This window comes from Cupressus sempervirens, chromosome 11 (assembly GCF_028749045.1).
Source record: "Cupressus sempervirens isolate cs-2001-9-10 chromosome 11, ASM2874904v1, whole genome shotgun sequence".
Classification (NCBI taxonomy): Eukaryota; Viridiplantae; Streptophyta; class Pinopsida; order Cupressales; family Cupressaceae; genus Cupressus; species Cupressus sempervirens.
Genome location: NC_143128.1, coordinates 210,378,442 through 210,400,247, shown reverse-complemented (window position 1 = coordinate 210,400,247; position 21,806 = coordinate 210,378,442).

Sequence of the window (21,806 nt, the reverse complement as noted above, 5' to 3'; positions counted from 1 at the left end):
TAATATAATCCAAATTTAAGTGGCCAAGTCTTTCATGCCATATATTGAAATCAATGGAAGTATGTAAAGAACATCGTGAAGTAGAAAATTCATGGAATTTAAATAAGTTGTCATTATCCATTTTAGCATGAGCAATCACTTGTTTAGTTTGAGGATCTATCACATAACACGTATCTTTATAGAATTCCACTTTATAGTCTTGACATAACTTTGAAATAGAAACCAAATTAGTTTTCAGATCAGATACATACAATACATCATGCAATTTACCATTAGGAATAGTGACATCACCTAAACCTTCAAATTTACAAGTCTGATTATTAGCTAACTGAATAGGAATGTTAGCAATATTAGGTTGCAGAGAATCAAATATTTTCTTATGAGAAGTTACATGTTGTGATGCACCACTGTCAACAATCCACTCTAAAGGTCTGCAAACATTAAAGCTACAAGTAAAAGCATGAAGATAATTAGAACCAACAAAGTTGCCTTTTTTATGATTTTATTTTTGATTATGGTTACTGTTGTTCATAGGTTTTTTATCATTTTGCTTTTTAAGATAGTTATTGACAACATGACCATCTTTGCCACAATAAGAACAATGAGGTTTGGAATTTGAATGATTCCTTTGATTATTACTGTTATGATTGTTATTATGATGATTGGTATGGTTATAGTTATTATTGTTATGTTTCATGTTAGATTTATTATTAGAATTATTATTATAGTGTTTGTTATTATTATGATGATTATTATTGTTTGAACAAAAATTATTACTATTTGAATTTTGAGACATAAATGCATGTTTAGTTGATTTAAGAGTACCAAACTAAATTAGCTTAGCTTCTTCCTATCTTAATAAATTTTGAAAAATAACATAAGTTAACTGAGTAGATAATGTAGGAATAGCAAGCTGTGCATGAACATTAGTTATAAACTGTTGAAACTGTCTAGGAAGACACTTTTTAAGAATAATATGAATTAGGCGAATGTCATCTAATTGAACACCTAAAGTAACAAGTTGAATTTTAATAGAATCAAATTTTAACAAAAATTCATCCATGGTCTTAAAATCTATATACCTGAGATCTTCAAGTTGATCCAACAACTGTATTTTGCGGGATTCATCTGCACTGTCATATTTGATTTGTAAAATTGACTAGGCGTCATGAGTTTTAGAACAATGTGCAATTAAAACATATAAATCTAGAATAATGGAAATACCAATTAAAAATAAAGCTTCTTCATTTTTAAGCTTCCAAGTATCTTTTTCATCTTGGGTAGCCACTGAACCAGGTTCAATAGAAGGATCAGTGGCTATCTCGAACAGGTGTTTAAAATGAAAAATAAATGAAATATGTGTTTTCTAGGAATGATAATTAGTATGATTAAGTTTTATTTTTGGAATTAAGGTTGACATTTTTATGGAAAAAAAAATGTCCCCCTTATAGAAATATGAATTAAAAAATTTAACTAGAATTAATTAAAAAACTTGCTGAGGAAACAATGATTAAGTTTCTAAAAAAATGATACAACCCTGCAAAGAAACGTTAGAATAATGATTAATAATAATTAATCTAAAACAAAAGAATAATGCAGAGGTGTTTAAATGATAATAATGTTAAAAAGAAATGAATCTAAGTAGCTATGATTAGGATTCCTAATGATACAAAATGATTAAAAAAATTATAAGGGGCAAATTTTGAAGTTATAAATTAATTGTATAACTCTCTATTATGACCAAAATAATAAATAATAAATTATAAAGGATAAACCAATGAATTCCTTAATGAAGGAATTAGAATGAAAGGGTGAATACTTATAATATTTAAGTTAATGTTGAAACAAAAAAATTCTTAAAAGTAATCAATAATATGTAAAAAGTTTGAATGAAATCAATAATACACAAAAAGTTTGATTAAACAAAACTTAAAAAAACAAAGGTCAATTCTATAAATGCGAAGGAGTATTACCAACCCTTCGAATCGAAGTGAAAAAAAAAGGTTAAAAAAAATGAAGGTGTTACGAAAACTAACCAAAGAAAATCGCATGCAAGGAGACGACAAAGAGAGGATATGAGTAGCAAGGTGTCGGCAGAGGGTGGTAGGAAGTGGCAAATAGATCTGCACCAAGTAGGGGCAAATTGGAAAAAAAAAATCAAACCCTTTTCCATTGCTTATGAGAACTCAACAAATATCCTCTGTTGGATGTTTGCCGTCTTTAGGAGGATCTGGTCCAGTGCTGCTGTTTGTTCAATTCTGTGCATGAGGGCATACAACAGTTGCATGTAGCAAACTTAGTGAAATAAGCCACTAAGGGATCCTAGTATGATGGGAAAAAAAAGGCAAAGATGCAAAGAAACAAAAAATTAAAGCAAAGCTTGAGAAAATAGTAGAGAAATGTGAAATCTATATAGCCAAACAAAAGATACATAATAAAATTAAAACCCTAAGCTGGGAGATACGAACCCCTAATTTGCAGGAAATAACAACAAGACAGCCACAATGAAAATGGTGATCAGATTTCTCAGACAGGAACAATAGCATTCAAATCTCACCGAGGTTGCAGGCAAAAAAAAAACTTTACGTTACTTAGATTAAAACCAGCAAAATATCAAATGTTTTCAAGCAGCGCTCAGAAAAATTTAGAAAACATACATATGGAGATCATGCAGAGAGAAAGATTAAAGAAAATACAGTAAAATGGAAGGCGTAAAATGTTAAAAATATTTAAAATCATGAATGAGATTTAGAAACTTGAGTGGGAAAGGCACAAAGCAGGAGTAACCAAGGAAAGTAAGATTCTAAAAAAATCTGAACGTAGATTTGGAAAGAATGAGATATTAAAAAATTTAAAATCTCATAGATTAAAATAAATTTTTAAACTTCAAAAATAGATATATTTTAAATTTCAAAAGAGATGAAGATTAAAAAATATATATTAAATTTTGAAATATAAATAGGTCTATTGAATGAAGGATAAAAAAATAATAAGAAATCTTAAGTATTCCCTACAATAATAATATTAGGGAATTTTTTATTTTTTATTTTTATTTTTATTTTTAAATTAAATGATAATAATTAATCTACAAGATTGCACACATTAAATGCTATTCAAATAAGTGAAGATAAATAATTAAAATATTTAAAATTAAAAAATGCACAAATTATAATAAATTAGTGCTATATAAGAAATGCTTCTTGTTTTGGTGGCATGCCTTCCAAAACAAGAGCAAAAAAAATCAAAATTTTGATAGGAAAACCCTTTGGCGGCAAGCCTTCCAAAGAGGGTTAGTAAAAAAAGATAAAATATGATAAAATAAAACGTACACACAAAAGATGTTAGAATGAGCAAACAACCACAACACAAACTTCTTCTCTCAATAACATCTCCAAATAAGGTGTGCTCCAATGAATGGCAACCTTCAACACAAAACTTAAAATGAGGATTAGTAACCAAGCTTTGATACCATGTAAGAAATGATAAGATAGAGCAAGGAACAAAAATCAATCCAAGTAAGTCAAGTGCGAAACAATGTTACCATGAGATAAGCAAAATCCAAGAGCATACACCAAGATAGTTCAACAATGGAGACAAGGATTTATAATGGGAAAGAAAAGAAAACCCCTTATGAGTATTATGAATGAATAAAAATGCCTAGAGAAGAGAGAGAGAGAGTGGTGGAGCAAAATAGCTCAATACAATAACATCAAAGTGATGTGTGTAGAAGAAAGAGAGAGAAGCATCTCTTTTAAAGAGATGAGAAAGGAGTTGCATGTGTTTGCATGTGTAACTCCCATTTTTATGAATGCCACATTCATAATAAGTGTGTGCAAAGTGCCACAATCCTCTTAAGGAGGATAAACTAAATTCCTTAATAAAGGAATTATAAAAATGGGTTGTCCTCACATGTGGACTAAAGGAAAAATAATGACATGTCCTCCAAATGTGTACAATAGGAAAAACTATGTTTAGGGATCCTTGGAATATCCCAATTAAATACATCCAAGGGAAGAGTAGTGTTTCTAACAATATTAGACAATACATTTTCTCTTAGGAGTCTCAATTTGTTACCAATACCTCTCTATCATAAAGGTTTATAATAAGTTATGCATACCTTTTATAAGTAACTAAAATAACCAATAGAAATTAGTATCCCTTAGTTGAATTATATCCCAAGATTTTCTTCAATACAATTGCTTTTTCTTAGATGATCCTAATGTACATACTTTCTCTAGCTATTTCATTTACAATAAATTTGTAAGAACTTTAAGAATTTCCTTTAATTTTTTGTTCACATTATATTTATCTCTTATGTTTTCCCCTAATATTCCTTTAACAACTCATCCTCTTCAAATTCTATTATAACTAATCAACTTCTAGTTCTACTAAGGTGATAATTATTACTCCTTTATAAGCATTTGAATAGATCACTTGATTTATTCCCATAACACTTTGTTGAATCAAACTTCTACAAAGGGTACATTAATAGCATTTTGTTTCTTAGGAAATATAATCTAATTTATTCCATGATTATATCCTTGACCAATATTTTAGACATACCTTCCTATGGCTTTCTCAAAACTTTAACTTACCTTACAAGTAGAGTTTTCATTATTGTAAATCATTCCTTTCGTTGACATAAAGCAAGTGATAACTTTTTGAGGATATAAGTCTTAAAAATCTCACTCCTTTTTATCTTACTCTAATAAATCTAGTACTTTAAAATCTCTAGGAGGAAATTTAAAGCAACTTGTTTTATTTCAAGTTCCATTTTTTTAGAAGGTAAAAGTGAGTGACATAACATGATATCATTAATCAATATGTAACTCTTAAATATGTTACACTACTTGAACAAGATTTTAATTCTTATATAAACCTCATGCTAGCAAGAGAAGTCCACGAACACAACTAAGAGGGAGGGTGAATCAGTTGTGTTCCAAATATAACTTAAATCCAACTTTAATAACCAATCCAATGAACAATCCCAATAAGCAAAACATGTACAATGACATAATTATTTGTTAGCTAAGGAAAACCTTGATCAAAGAGAAAACCTTAGCGGAGATGGTACTCACAATATGATATACTATTATTAAAGTTCCTTATAAAAGGATGTGACCCTATTAGGAGCCAATTAGAATACAATTAGTATATTAGTCCCTGTTAGGAGACTTTGAATCTTGTCAGAAGATTCTAGCCATGTTAGGAGGATAAGGAAGACAACAGAACATATTGTCCAAATTACTTCAACACTATGATATAAATAGATATCTAGGATAACATATCCAAGTAGTGAACTAGCCAATATTGAAGCCTCTTTTCCAATAAAATTCATTTTAAGTTCTCAAATCAACATCAACATAATCCTCTACTCTACTCTAATAAAGCTCGTATCCTCAACATCCAAACATAATCACATGGCCATACACAATACATACACACCAAGGAAACAACTTTACTTTAATACCTTGTCCTAACAAATAATTAGGTCAGCATTTTGAGATTCCCCAATGTAAAATTAATTATATAGGACCTCATTTAGATGTTCTATTAAGATTCCACACACTACATTACACTTTACAACTTCCTAAATTATTTCCAACTCAAGAGTCGACCTGCTAGTGAACATATTGCATTTTATACTTTAGTGACCTTCACAAAATGATCACTATTATGTTATAACATGAACATATCATCATGAACATGTCTTCAGCCATGATCCAGGATCGTTTACCTTAATTCCATCTTTCTCATCACATATAGCCAAAATACTAGTAACCTATTTTTCTATACACTGGCCCGCTTCCAATCTTCACAAAATTAACCTTAACTCATCCAACACTTTATAAAAACATACATGAATATAAATTTACTATCTAAACACATCCTTAAACATTATTCTAAGCCCATATATATTAAATTTTCATATTCCAACTTTTTTTTTATCAATCTATCCTCTGTGATGTACATAATCTCTGTCTGTCATATATAAGTTGACATGAATGCAAAACTAGTCATAAATGCAATACATAAAAAAGATATCTGTTACCCATTTTGCCTCCCGCCAAAATTTGAACTTTAAATTCTTGTCCCACCCAATGGTCACCTTCCCATTTTATATTATTTAAATGACCTAGAAATATCAAAAAAATAAAACGATAAAACCTTATGTTTTGTTTCCGCTAGCCTGCAACTTTTCATGTCTTCAGATCAAGCTAGATCAACAGTGGGTGCTTTCTCACATTTTGAAAATGCACAATCCTTATACATTGTAGGAAAGCCCCTTGGTGACACGTAGTTTGGGTGGGTCCATCTTCTCTGAGCCGTTGCAGATAGGGTGGATAGGTGGTAGGTTGAGCTGGCAATTCTATTGGTGCCCACTTTCCTGCATTTTGAGCTTCATCAGACCTTCTGATAGCGTGGGGAAGCGCTTTGATGACACATGTCCAGATGACATCGTGGTGGGTCCTTTTCCCTTGGCAAGCCGCAAGATATGAGTTTTGACCACCGTCAGATCTTCAAAGATCCATGACCAAGGCTTCCTCGCATTATCAAGATGAGAGGACTTTAAGTAATGCAGGCAAGCACCTTGTTCCCGCATGTCCCTATGGGGCCAGGATGGTTTCATAAGCTATAGGGTGATGCTAGGGTAGTGCCAGTTGTGTTCCAGGGTGATGCCAGATGGGGCCAGGTTAGGCTGATTCACTTACCAAGTGTTTCGTGGGTCCAAAATTTTGAGGAGCAAGCACAGTATCATGGAAAGGCCTTCTCGATCATTGATCTCATGCAAATCAATTATCAGGGCTTTCCCACAATATGGAAGTGCAAGGAAGTTAAACATTGTGGGGAAGCACTTAGATAACATGTGTCCTAGTGGGCTCGGTGGAGGCAGTAATGGTTAGAGGCACTGACAGTTAATGTGACCATCACGGATAAGTTGGGAGGTGGTGTAGTTAGTTAAAAGGTCTGGTCAACTGCATGGGGGCTTTATGGGGTGGCAAAACAAAGGAAGATCATTGGCCTACATGGCTCATTCTGCTTGTAGGATTCATTTGACCTACTAACTTTGCTGATCCACAAGCTAGAACAGGGGAAATCAAGTTTTCCCGCATGATATGATCCTTGTGATCAATGCCAACCACTTTGGAATGAATGCTACCCCCAAAAGAACACTCCACCACCTCCGATATGATCCATCTACTTGGTTAGATAGTTTAATGTCACCATTTTCTACCTTCTTAGGGCCCTGTTCCAACATCAATTAGATATCATTGCATCTAGATACATGCTTAGATCAGATTTTTTTCAGATCTCCATGATTATCCTCTGTAGGACTTAATTGTAGTGGTTGTGGAGTAACTTCAGTAAGAGGACATCTTAGTTATGCCTGAACTATAAAGGCAATTTTTGTAAATTTTCAAAGGGTCGAACCTTCTCTGATTTCTTTGATATTTGCTCTACAAATCTTTAGTTTAAATTCCCTTTGCCACTGAACTGTATGACATTTTTCCTTATCTCCTTCAGCAATTAATGTGAAAGTACAAGAACTATTTGCCTCTCATTGGTTTTTTATAGAGATCTGTAACCTACATGACTGTATCTCTTTTGGCTTGTGAATGATATATAAGTGAATCTTCTCTTCCTTGTGTCATTCATTTGGGTTTTCTGATTTGCATGTGGTTGCTAGGCTAAAACAAGTCTGAATGTGTATATCCTTTGGTGTCTTGATGGTTCAATAATGCATGTATGGGCAGAGATTTGTTTGAACACTCTATTTTGGTGCATCACCTCCTTAGATTAGAATAGGTAGATTTTCTTCCATTCTTTCCTTCTCCCTTTTCCTCTCCAAGAATAGTTAGGTGCGCCTTGGTAGTAAGAGGAAGCCAACCTTCTCCGGAGATTCAACCTCACAGTTCAAGTCCCACAAATTGGAGGTTGTTTCCATGTTTCACAAGGTTGTCCTTAGGTAAGACTTTGGACAATGGTGTAAACCTCTATGAAAATAGTTTTTGGCATGCCCGGTGGGACATATATAAGAAGATTTCAAGTCTATTGGTGTCAAGAAGAAAGATTTCAAGATTAATACTAAAGAGATAGTACTAGCTTCGATGTTCAAGCCTTCAAGAGGTCCATTCTTCAAGTACTTGGTGACTCTAAGCTTCAAAAACATCTGGTTCCAAACCAAAGTTGTAGCAATTCATGCCCAAAGCTAAAACAAGGGCTTCTTTTAGAGGTAAATTTTGGTACCAAGAGCTTTCATTTTCAAATCCTAGAAGAAGAAGGTCTAGAGTATCTTTATCACCAGTTAGGAGTGTAATAGTAACAAATACACTTGCAAGATCTATTTCTACCCCTCCTACTATTAGATCTTAGCCTAGGTTTCCATCAACATATATCAATAGATCACTTGTCTATATGGCACAACCCAAAGCTCATTCTTTTGTCACCTTTAATGGTGGTAGTTCTCTTTTATTGGCCCAAAGACATGACATACCAATAGCTGCACTTAACAGTATACCAGAGTTTACTGGTGAAACTTCTATCTCTCCCTCATAACACATTCAAGAGGTTGCAAATGTCTGTAATATCCATGGTATTATAGAAGATGATGTTGTAGTTAGGCTTCTAGCCTCATCTCTGAAAGGAAAGACACTACAGTGATATAGAGGTTTGGCTCATGGTTCTATAACAGATTGGGATGGTCTAGGAGTAGGACTATGCAAACACTTTAAGGACAAAAGTGATCATCTATCACTTTTGGAGTAGTTGACTACCATAAAAAGAGCCCCCCCATGACTGTATGACTAATTTTAACTATAGATTTCAAAAGACATGGGATAGAATACCTGCTTTAGTAAAACCTACCCCTAGTAATGCCTTCTTACATTACCTCAGAGCTTTTAATAGTGACATTGCCACTACGATCAAACTATGGGAGAGGATACCTTGCCTAATGCTTATGACATAGCAATAAGGTCATAAAACATCCTAATACAAGGGGGTAAGCTAGCTCCAAGGCCTCCCATACCTTTCTTTCCTAATGTCCCAAACCATCAACCAATAATGGCTCCTCCTCCCATAGCTTCCACCTCACGATCCCTTGCTCTAGTCCCTCAAGCTTCCACATCTTCAAATGGAATAGATAAAATCAAGGAGATGATGCAATCTATGATGCTGAATATAGATAAGAGATTGCAGGGCCAAGAAAAGAAGTTGGAGGATAGTTTCTCTGTGATGCAGAAAATGAGCAACAAGGTGGTGACTTTAGAAAGGCAAGCTCAAGGTAGTAAAGCTCATCAATTGCGGCACCAAAATATGAATAGTGGTAGGCCTCCAAATCAAAACTATGGGAATAATTCTTTTGATCAAAATAGGTAGAGTAGTCATGCTTCAATCTCCAATGTGAACCAAAGTAGGGCCATAGTCCCTCAAAACAACATGGCCCAAGATCAAGATTTTTGTCCCTCTTGTAACTGTTCTTATGCCTATTGCATGTGTCAGAAGGCTAAATCTTATTTGGCTTTGACCATCCAAGAGCTTGCAATAGGAAAATCATACAAGGAGGACCAAGTTAAGGAGGCCACATATATGTAGGGACAAGGTGATTGCTCCTTTATGAATCATCACATGGAGGAACATTGTAATGTAAACCAGGATTCCATTGCTCACAATACTAGGAGCAAAAGAAGAGCTATTGAAGATGCTGCCCCTCCTCCTCCTAATCAAGCCTCAACTTCAAATGCAACACCTCATGAACAAGAAGTAAATGATAAGTCAAATAACCCTCAGTGGCAAAGGTGAAATGATGGTGGAAAGAATGTAAGTGATTCTCAAGTTGTTCCACCTCAACCTCCTACAAATGCAGCTCCCAAGGCTTCTACCAAAGTGCCCTCTACTCCATTTAGTGTGGTAGAAAAAATGAAGAAGACAAATGTGAATATTTCCATGTGGGATGCTGTTGCTACCATACCCATGCAAAAGAGGTTGCTACAGTAGGAATTAGAAAGTATTGAACCAAAGGATTAGACACCTAGTATGGAAAGTGCCACAAGCCTAATACAACCATCAAAGGAGATAGAAACAAGTAAAAAGGTTAAACTTCCTTCATTCTATGTTTCTTTAATTATAGGGGATAAAATAGTCCACAATTGCATGATTGATTCAGGGGCTAGTAGTTTAGTGATGCCTAGGTGTGTTGTTGATGCTTTGGAGATGAAATATAAGCCCATTGTTAAGGATGTATTACAGTTAGATGGTAGTACTGTCAAGACTGTAGGGATCCTTAGGAATGTGGAGATGGCCCTACATGCATGCCCTAGTTGTATTATCACTCAAGATATATCAGTAACTGAGGTCAAGCCACATTTTTCCATTTGTCTGTCAAGAGACTTCACCACCCAAATAGGGGGTTACATATCTTCTGATTCGTCATATATATTTTATAGAACAAGATATGGGGCCAAAGCTTCAATCAGAGCAGAGCCTCTAGACCTCCATCATACCGAGCCCTACACCCCTAATCTCATCAACATGAATTGCACTATCCTAGAAGCAGATGAGAATGACATAGTGAATGAGCCTACTACTTCCCTAGTAGAGATACCTAATTTTCTCTTAGATGAATGGGCTGATGCATATTAGTTTGATCCTATGTCAGAAACCCTTGAGATAGGCCTCAATACATATTGTATATTAGAAAAAGATGCTCTAGTTCCCGATCTTATGGGGACTAAAGAAGATATGAGTGGGATATGTAGTATGTACTTTGATGGCTCAAGAAATAAAAATGGATCAGGGGCTGGCGTGGTGCTGGTTTCTCCTACACAAGTAAGATACTACTTCTCTTTCAGGTTCTAGTTCAGTTGCACTAATAATGTAGCTGAGTATGAATCTTTGATTCAAGGTCTCCTACTTGCTTAGAAAAGAGGGATCCAAGCCTTAAGGGTATATGGAGATAGTGAGTTGGTGGTTAATCAAGTGAGAAATTAGAATGTCACCAAGAATGGTTTGCTCAAGTCTTATAAATATAGGGTATGGGATTTGGTTGAAGGTTTCAACACATTCAATATTCAAAGCATCCTTAGAAAAGAAAATAGACATGCTGATAGACTTGTAGCAATAGTTGCATCTTATGATGTGCCAGGAAATCTTGAAGAGAAGAAAGAGCAACAAATCAGAGTGGTCGTAAGGCCTGCCGTCCCTAAAAATAACATACATTGGCAAGTGTTTGAATTTGATGAACAAATTGTGAGCTTCTTGCAGAATGAAGCATAGTTTTTAGAGAGAAATCAGTCAAGGTTGCAAGATCAGTATGGGGACCAAATCATTAATCTCAGCTCCAAAAAATTGCCTAAAGGTCTCATTACTTTAGAGATTGTTTGTAACCCTAATGACCAAGCAAGAGGTAGAGTCATGAACCTAGCTGTTGACGAAGACGACTACACCCCAGTCATGGTTGTTGATGGAAAGTCCTTAAACTTGGGGAAGGTATGTTCAGAAATTGAACAAGAAAGTTTTACTCATCTATGTCAAGAATTTAATGATATATTTTCCTAGACATATGATGATTTAAAGGGTTTTGACCCAAGGTTGTTTTAGCATACCATAGATTTAATTGATAATGTCAAACTAGTAAGACAAAAATAGAGGCCAAGTGAATCCTAAAATTGAACCCTTAATGAGAAAAGAGCTATCCAAATTGATCGAGGCCAACATAATTTTCCCTATCAAGCACTCATCATGGGTAGAAAAGCTTGTTCTCGTTAGGCAGAAGAATGGAGAAATTAGATTGTGTGTGGACTTTAGGGACCTTAACCAAGCTTCCCTTAAAGATCACCATCCTCTCCCTTCCATGGAGAAAATTTTATCCAAGGTCAGCAGCTCAAAGAGATTTTCATTTCTTGATGAGTTCTCTAGTTATAATCAAGTGCTGGTCAAGGAGTTTGATAGATACAAGACTACACTTACCACCAAGTGGGGTACCTATGCTTATTGTAAAATGCCATTTGGACTAACTAATGTAGGTGCTACATTTCAAAAGGCAATGGAAATGGCTTTCAAGAATATGATTGAAAGGTTTGTGTTAGTTTACCTTGATGATATCACAATATATTCAAAGAATGTAGAAGATCATTTTGATCATCTCAGGCAGGTATTCTTAAGGTGTAGAGAGTTTGGGGTATCTCTTAACCCAAGCAAGTGTGTCTTTGCTACCAATCAAGAAAAATTATTAGGACACATTGTATCTAAAGATGGTTTAACCATTGATCTAGAGAGAACAAAAGAAATACTTTCTCTTCCTCTTCCTAAACACAAGAAAGGGCTGCAAAGTTTCCTTGGTAGGATAAATTTTGTGAGAAGATTTATCCCTAATCTTGCTACCATGGTGAAACCCCTTACAACTATGCTCAAGAAAAGTATGGTCTTTGCATGGACCAAGGAAGGGAAATAAAGTTTTGAAGAGATCAAGGTAGCCATAGCCTTAGCCCCTACTCTCATTAATCCAAACTTTGAAAATGATTTCATCCTTTATACCCTAGGTGGTATTTCTACTGTCTTGACCCAAATAAATGATAAAAATGAGAAGCAGCCCATAGCCTTCTTTAGTGAAGGGCTTAAAGAGTATGAAAACAAGTATAGTTTTGTGGAGAAGCAAGCCCTTACAACCATCAGAGCTTTGAAGAAATTCAGACACCTCCTATCTCACAATAAGATTCATTTGTTAGTATCTCATGCTAGTGTGAAGGATTTCCTTTTGAGCAAAGATATTAGTGAGAAAAAGGCTAGTTGGATTACAAAAGTGATGGAATATGATGTTGACATCCAGATTACCAAGTTGGTAAGAGGGAAAGGATTGTGTAAACAAATGTTATCATCTCAAAAATTAGATGAGGAAGTTGCTATGATACTAATAGAGCAACAAGAGGCAAGAAATGATGACTCAAGGAATTGGATGGATGATATGAAAAACTTCTTATTAGGCAATGGGTACCCTCAAGAATTAGATAGAGTTAAAAGAAGACAATATAGATTGCAGTCAATTCCTTATGTCTTAGTTGAGGGTATTATTTTTAAGAAAGATTTAAATGGAGCCCTATTAAGATGCATTGACATAGACCAAGCTGAAAGAATGATCAAAGAGCTTCGTGATGGTCGTGATGGTAGTCACTTCTCAGTCATAACAACTACAATGAAGATCATGAGAGCTGATTATTATTGGCCATCCCTATTTCATGATTGTCATAAATATGTGAGGAAGTGTGAGAAATGTGCCTTCTTCTTTGGTAAACAAAATCTTGCAACCCTTCCTCTTCATCCCATCTAGGTGGACCAGCCTTCAATCCTCCTTCTAGTTCTAGTTACAAGTGGATCTTAGCTGTTATGGATTACTTCACCAGATGGACAGATGCAGTTGCATTGAAGGATGCCACAAAATCTTTAGTTGTTGAGTTCCTTGATGGAATTGTGACTAGGTTCTATGCTCCTCCAACTGTTATTTTAGATAATGCAAAATCTTTTGTAGGAGCTCAGATTTGTGCATGGGCAGTTGACCATAATATCTACTTGAGCACATCCTCAAACTACTATCCTCAAGGTAATGGCCTGGCTGAGTCATCCAACAAGAATTTAATTAGGATCATAAAGAGGACAATAGAAGATAACCAAAGGTGTTGGCATAAAAAATTGAGAACAGCTCTATGGGTTGACCAGATAACACCTAAGAGATCATTAGGGAATTCACCATTCATGTTAGTATATGGTAGAGAAGTATGGCTTGCAATTTCATTGGAGTTCCCATCCCTAGAACTAGCTCATCAACTATAGCTAATTGATAATGACACCATGACAGTGAGAATGGCAAAATTGATAGAACTGGAAGAAAGAAGAAATCAGGCCATGCAGACCTTGAAGAGACATCAACAGTAGGTGAAAAGGAACTTTGATAAAAAGGCTAGGGTTAGAACCTTCAGGGAGGGTGACTTGGTCTTGAAATGGGATGTAGATAGGGAAAAACTAGGGAGGCACTCAAAATTTGATGCCCTGTGGAGTGGTCCCTATCTGATTGTCAGTTGCAAGTAGGTCAATGCTTTTTAATTGAGCAAGCTTGGTGGTGAAATCTTGCCTATCCCAATCAATGGGATCTATCTCAAACCATGTTTCTGACAGGGCTTGAATTTTCCATGTATATAGGTAGTGTAGTTCCCTTTCTTTTGTTTCCAACTTTTCAAGAAGTGCACGAGCACATGTGTTTTGCAGAAGGTTTTAGTCTCTGGTTTCAGTCGCATAGGGCAGGTTTTCCAAATTTCCAATATTTTGCTGTTGCAGAGGAAGGGTTAGGGTTTCTCAATGCACTGACCCACAATTTTTTGACTCTATATCCCAATGGATGTAGAAGGCCACTGATCATGCGCATAGCATGCTTGCACCCCCTCTGACGCACCAGAAATGTTACCGATTTTGCCTCCCGACAAAATTTGAACTTTAAATGCTTGTCCCACCCAATGGTCACCTTCCCATTTTATATTATTTAAATGACCTGGAAATATCAAAAAAATAAAATCATAAAACCTTATGTTTTGTTTTCACTAGCCTGCAACTTTTTGTGTCATCAGATCAAGCCAGATCTATGGTGGGCGCTTTCTCACATTTTGAAAATGCACGATCCTTATACATTGCGAGAAAGCCCCTTGGTGACACATAGTTTGGGTGGGTCCATCTTCTCTGAGCTATTGCAGACAGGGTGGATAGTTGGCAGGCTGAGCTGGCAATTCTATTGGTGTGTGCTTTCCCACATTCTGAGCTTCGTCAGACCTTTTGACAGTGTGGGGAAGTGCTTCGATGACGTGTGTCTAGATGACATCATGGTGGGTCCTTTTCCCTTGGTGAGCTACAGGATACGAGTTTTGACCACCGTCAAATCTTCATAGATCCACAGCCAAGGCTTCCTCATAGTATCAAGATGCGAGGACTTTAAGTAATGCGGGTAAGCACCTTGTTGCTGCATGTCCCTATGGGGCAAGGCTAGTTTCATAAGCTACAGGGTGATGCCAGGGTAGTGCCAGTTGTGTGCCAGGGTGATGCCAGATGGGGCCGAGTTAGGCTGAGTCAACTGCCAAGTGTTTCATGGGTCCAAAATTTTGAGGAGCAAGCATAGTATCATGGAGAGCCCTTCTTGATTGTTGATCTCATGTAGATCAACAATTAGGGCTTTCCCACAATATGGAAGTGCAAGGAAGTTAAACATTGTGAGGAAGCACTTAGATGACATGTGTCCTAGTGAGCCTGGTGGAGGAAGTAATGGTTAGAGGCACTGACAGTTAATGTGACCGTCACAGATAAGTTGGGAGGTGGTGTGGTTAGTTAAAAGGTGTGGGCAACCACATGGGGGCTTTACATGGTGGCAAAACAAAGGAAGATCATTGGCCCACGTGGTTCATTCTACTTGCAGGATTTGTTTGACCTATTGACTTTGCTGATCCACAAGCTAGAATAGGGGAAATCAAGTTTTCCTGCGTGATCTAATCCTTGTGATCAATGCCAACCACTCTGGAATGAATGCTACCCCCAAAAGAACACTCCACCACCTTTGATTTGATCCATCTACTTGGTCAGACAGTTTAATGATGCCATTTTTTGCCTTCTCAGGGCCCTGTTCCAACATCAATCAGATATCATTGCATCTAGATCCGTGCTCAGATCAAATTTTCTTCAAATCTCCATGATTATCCTCTACAGGACTTAATTGCAATGGTTGTGGAATAACTTCAGTAAGAGGACATCTTAGTTATGCCTGAACTATAAAGGCAATTTTTTTAAATTTTCAAAGGGTTGAACCTTCTCTAATTTCTCTGATATTTTCTCTACAAATATTTACTGTAAATTTCATTTTCCATTGAACTGTATGACATTCTTCCTTATCTCCTTCAGCCATTAATGTGAAAGTGCAAGAACTATTTGCCTCTCATTGGTGTTTTGTAGAGATCTGTAACTTGCATGACTGTATCTCTTTTGGCCTCTGAACGATATATAAGTGAATCTTCTCTTCCTTGTGTCATTCATTTGGGTTTTCTAATCTGCATGTGGTTGCTAGGTTAAAACAAGTTTGAATGTGTATATCCTTTGGTGTCCTCATGGTTCAATAGTGCATGTATGGGTAGAGATTGGTTTGAACACTCTATTTTGGTGCATCACCTCCTTAGATTAGAATAGGTAGATTTGCTTCCATGCTTTCCTTCTCCCTTATCCTCTCCAAGAATAGTTAGGTGAGCCCTGATAGTAAGAGGAAGCTGACCTTCTCTGGAGGTTCAACCTCACAATTCAAGTCCCACAGCTTGGAGGTTGTTTCCATGTTTCACAAGTTGTCCTTAGGTAAGAATTTGGACAAGGGTGTAAACCTCTGTGACAACAATATCCAAGTGCCAACCACCTCTCAAATCCTAAAATTTCCCCCTATGGCATTGATATCAACAAATGATGAAAAACCATCAACCCAAAAAGATATAGTGCTACCTTAACAATCTCCCCAAAAGATAATTAGATTGTCACAATTTTCTAAATATCTTCAACATATAAAACCTATACATGCTCTAATATATTTGATACTCTCCCTTATACATAATCTCCCCCATAGATCCATGCCTATATAATTTTTTCATGTGTTATTCTCTCCCATTGACATCAATTAAAGAGGTGTCACTATTCCAATCTAAGAATATGAAGTGCTCTCATTATAATAAAAAGCTAACCAAGTGCTAACAAACCTTTGTACAAAGTAACCACTCCCCCATACGAGTAGCATCAAGCATCTAGTCTAGATGTGTGAGGAGTGCTCTAATTATACTAAACTAATGCAATCTTGCATTAGTTATTTTAAGTTAGGCGGGGACATTACTCTAAGCATACCTCTAAGGTACTCAAATATATCCTTATCCAATGGTTCAATAAAGATATGTGCTATATTCTCTTTTGTACTAACATATTCCAATCCAATTTCCTTTTCTTCTACCTCCTCTCTCATAAAATGATACTTTATAATAATGTGTTTTTATCTTTGAGTGTAAAACTAGATTCTTTGGTATGCTTATTGTATTTGTGTTGTCACAATAAATAATAATAGGTTATAGGAACTCAATACATACATCCTTCAACATTTACTTCATCAATATGATGTGATTATAATTGTTTTTACTGTCACATATTCTACTTTTGTTGTAGATTATGAAATAAAATCTTGTTTCTTTCTTAACCAAGAAACTAATCTTCCTCCTATAATGAATGAACCACCACTTGTACTCTTCCTATCATCAACTTTACTTGCGCAATTAGCATCAATATATGCACATATAGTGAAATCATGTGATTTGTCATACCATAACCCAACATTTGATGTTCCCTTCAAATATTTAAATGTCCTCTTTACTGCTCCAAAATGTGTTTCTTTAGGGTCTTCCCAAAATCTTGCAATAATTCCAACTGCATTTTCTATGTCTAGCCTTGTGTGAGTTAGATATTACAATCCTCTTATCATTGGTCTATACTATATTTGCATCACACTAGAAGACTCATCCTCACTTGATAATTTTCATCTTGTAACCATGGATATTCCAACTACCTTACAATTTTACAATCCAAATATTGTTAACATTTCTTTAAGATAATTAGTTTCTAATATGAAAATTCCATCCTTATTCTGAGTTATTTTCAATCCCAAGAAGTATTCTATTTCACCAATCACAGATATTTCAAACTCATTCTTCATTTCCTTTGAAAATTTCTTACTAGTCTCATCATTGCCTCCAAAAATAATATCATCAAAAAATACTATAATTTATAAACCACCTAAATTTGTCCTCAAATGCATGTTACTATCTCCATTACCTTTCTCGAATCCCAAACTTTACAAGTGCTTGTCTAACTATGCATACCATGCTCTAGGTGCTTGTTTTAGTCCATTTAATGTCTATACTACCTTAAATTGGAAGTACTCCAATTTATTGAAGGTTTAAAACCTATTTAATGTGAGATCATTAATCTCCTTTTCTCTTTCATTTATTATTCCCCTTTTTGTCCTTTCTCATAGGTGGAATTGGGGTAAAACCTAATAGATCCTCTTCAAATCTCCTATTATCATGGTGTTAATCTTGAGGTAGAATCTATTTACCCTACGTCCTTCCTTTCCATCCACTTTTCCTCTTGGAATCAACTAATGGCACCAAAATAAGGTTTCCTCAAAATTTGAACATGACCTCTGTGTTGACATTACAATCATGTTTGTTATTAGTGACACACACTTATTCAGATAGATAGTATCTATCGAGCTTATTGTATAGTTAACATTATTAACCAAGCATTTTAGGCTTTACCAAGTTCTACAGTTGCTACTGAGTTCAAGGAACAATATTTAGTTTGCACTAAGTAATTTCTACCATGATGGTGATAAGTAGTATAAATCAAGTCTCTTAGTGTTTACTAAGTTCCTTAGTGCAAATTGATTTGTGTAGTGCTTACCGAGTTCATAGTTATAGTGATGTGAATCCAGTGTTGACTGAGCCACTTAGTGTTAACCAAGTGATTTAGTTTATACCAAGCTCATTGTGATAGAATTGAACGAGCTATGTAGTGTGAATTAAGTGATTTAGTTTATATACTGAGTTTCACAGAATTCACCAAGTCACCAGTGCAAACCAAGTTTGGACTACTTGAAAGTGATTAGTATGGATCAAGCTTCTATTTCTACCAAATGCATGATGATGCCAAGCATTGACAATAGATGTCGAGCATCAAAACCTGACCGAGCTAATTTTTAGAACCCAAGTTCCTATAGTTGAGTCGACTTTATGTATTTTTGTGTAAACTTGTATTATAGCCAACTTTGTTAATTTGTAAATTGGATTGGTATATATGTAATGTATTATATCACATCTAATAAGAAGAATGTATGGAATGTAACTAGAAGAGAAGAGAAGAAGTGTGAAATACAAAGGCTACAACAATATAAGGAGCATCAAAGATTTATCCATCATAGTAAGGTGATCATTACACTCAAAGGAATCTCATTCAACAAACCAAGTTGTAGATTAGAGATCAGCCACTATTTCATCTTAATAGGTGGATCAATTAAATCCTTTCACAAGGTCAACTTAATAGTGTTTTGTAAATCTCTTTACCGAGTACATACTTCATTGTATATTTGTAAATCCTTTTGCAAGGTGGCCCTAGCAGTCCTTATTGCTCCAAACAAGGAAGATCATCAGAAGTGATCATTGTAAGCCTTAACATGCCAAATTTATACTACAGTACTAAACCTTGTGGGTATCATCGCCACCCTAGTTTTACTTTTTATTTGTAAAGTTTCTAGGTCACCATATTGTGTGTCAAAATTTTATGAATGTTTTATTGGTTTTAGTTTCTTATGCATGATTAGAATTCACATGAAGGATTAATTGGTAATTAATGATTAATTTTTATTAGTTACTGATTCACCCCTCCCCTCTCAATAACTTAGTCTGTCATATATATTTGCAACAATTGGTGTCAGAGCTTTGTGGTTCTTAGAGAAAAGTTTAATAGCTTGAGAAAAGATCAAAGACTATGGAGGTATTCAGACTTGACAAGGCTATTGAGAATGAAAAGCTATATTTGGAATTGGCTATTGGATAGCCCAAGAAAGAAAAGGAGAAACTCTCTCAATCCTTAAAAAGAAGAAAATATCTTGCAATCCAGATGAATGAACAACTCTACATTGAAGAAAGAATTAAAGACATCCATTTAGAAAATAATTTAGATGAAGCTAATAAAGCAATCAAAGAACTATTAGAAAATAATGGTTCACTTCAAGAAGAAGTTAGGAAACTAAAAAAAGAGCAAGAAATCTAGTCAGTAAGATTGTGTGAAGTCATGGAAGAAAAAAATAAGACAAAAGAAGAGATAGAAGGAAAGAATAATGAAATTCAACACCTATCCCTTCAACAAGTAGACTTCATTGATCAACTTATCAATAAAAATGAAGAAATCATGAATCTAAGATCAAAGAATGAAAGATTGTAGAATGATCTAAACATTGAACAACAAATCAATGAGAGGACGATGAAATATCAAGCAGACATGGATCAAAAAAATGAGCAAATCCAATACAGACAAAAGGGAAAAGAAGGAATTGGATATACAGAAGAAGGTCAATCATCCAAGCAAGGAGCTCAAAAGAATCAAAGACCTATTTGTAGTCACTATGGTAAGATAGGTCATACATCAAACAAATGTTAGAAAATTGGGAAAGCTAAATTTAATGAAAAATGCTACAATTGCAATCAACATGGTCATAGAGCTAATGAATGCAAAGAGAAACCTAAGTTTGAAGGAAAATGTCACAAATGTAAGAAGCATCACAAAAATCTTTAGAATGCAAAACTAAGATATTGAACCCAACAAAACAAATTGTAACAGCTATATTTGGTTGGGAATATAACACTTGGTGCAGATGTCATTACTATGAAGAATTTGGACACATTGGAATGAATTGTTTAAAACATCACATGAGGAAAAGAGACACCACTAGAAGATGTTTTATTTGTACAAAACTTGGTCATATTGCCATGAAATATATGAATAATTGAAGAATTGAAGATGAAAAGAAAGCCAAAGTTGATAACATTAGAAAGAAGATGAGACAACAATGGATTCTAAAATCTTCTGAGAATGTAAGTTCGAGCAATAATGAAAATGTCACTCAAGATTTGGGTGACTCAAGCATTTCCACTTGATCTCTCACAAGGAGAATTAGAACTAGGATTCTGAAGAAGACATCTCACGTTAGTTCCAGTTAGCAGAATGAAAGATTCATATCAACATTCAATATGTAAAGGGATCACTGAGCATTAAAAAAGATGCTAGTCATTACTAAGTGAGGTTAGGTTGCATACCTTACTGAGTGAGGTCAAGTTGCAGACCCCGTCAAGCAAGGTCAAAAGCTACTAAAGATTGTTGTGTGGACATCGAGTCATGGATGACTCTGCCAAGCACTTAATGCAAGTGAAGTGAAAGATAGTTTGTCATTTGAGTGAACAATCATACTAGAAATTTATGAAAATTGGAAGGAAAAATTTGATAAAAGGGAAAAATCAAAGTCATTTGTCACCGCAAATTTTTTAGAGCTATTTTTGCAAAACAATTTCTTAGCATCCAAGTGATCTGAGTGAATTACTATTGAAGATTTCCATATCTTCAAAAACCATATTGAGAAAAATGGCATCCAATAGTAGCAAATCTAAGAAAGGATTAGAAATATTAGTTTGAGGCATGGAATGGAAGGCACTAGACTTCAAGTTGAGTTCAACTGTCATAGAAACCCTAGATCTGAGTGGAGCTCAATCTCAAATTCCATCAAAGGTACTATTGATAAATGATATTTGTTCACATTTTTGGTGTGCTATTCAAGATACTGGAACTCTAAAAATTGATGAATCCTTGAGAGAATTGTGTGTTAAAACCAGAGCATCAACACCTTGAAGCGAAGGGTTTGACTCACATGTTGCACATGCCACAAGATTTTCAAATCAAATAGATAAGATTATTTTTAGTCGTGTGCATAATGATCACTTGTGGTTGGAGAAACCTATTGTGATAACCAAGAAGATGATCCATAGGACCATTGGTCTTCCTATGTTAGAAAAAGTGAACATAACTAAAACCTTAAGTTGGGTCGAACTAGAAAAGAAAACCCTTTCCGAGTGGGATGGAAGGGGAATGAAGATCAATTATGTCATGGATGTGGAATTGAAGTTTGGGATACATGTCATCACACACAA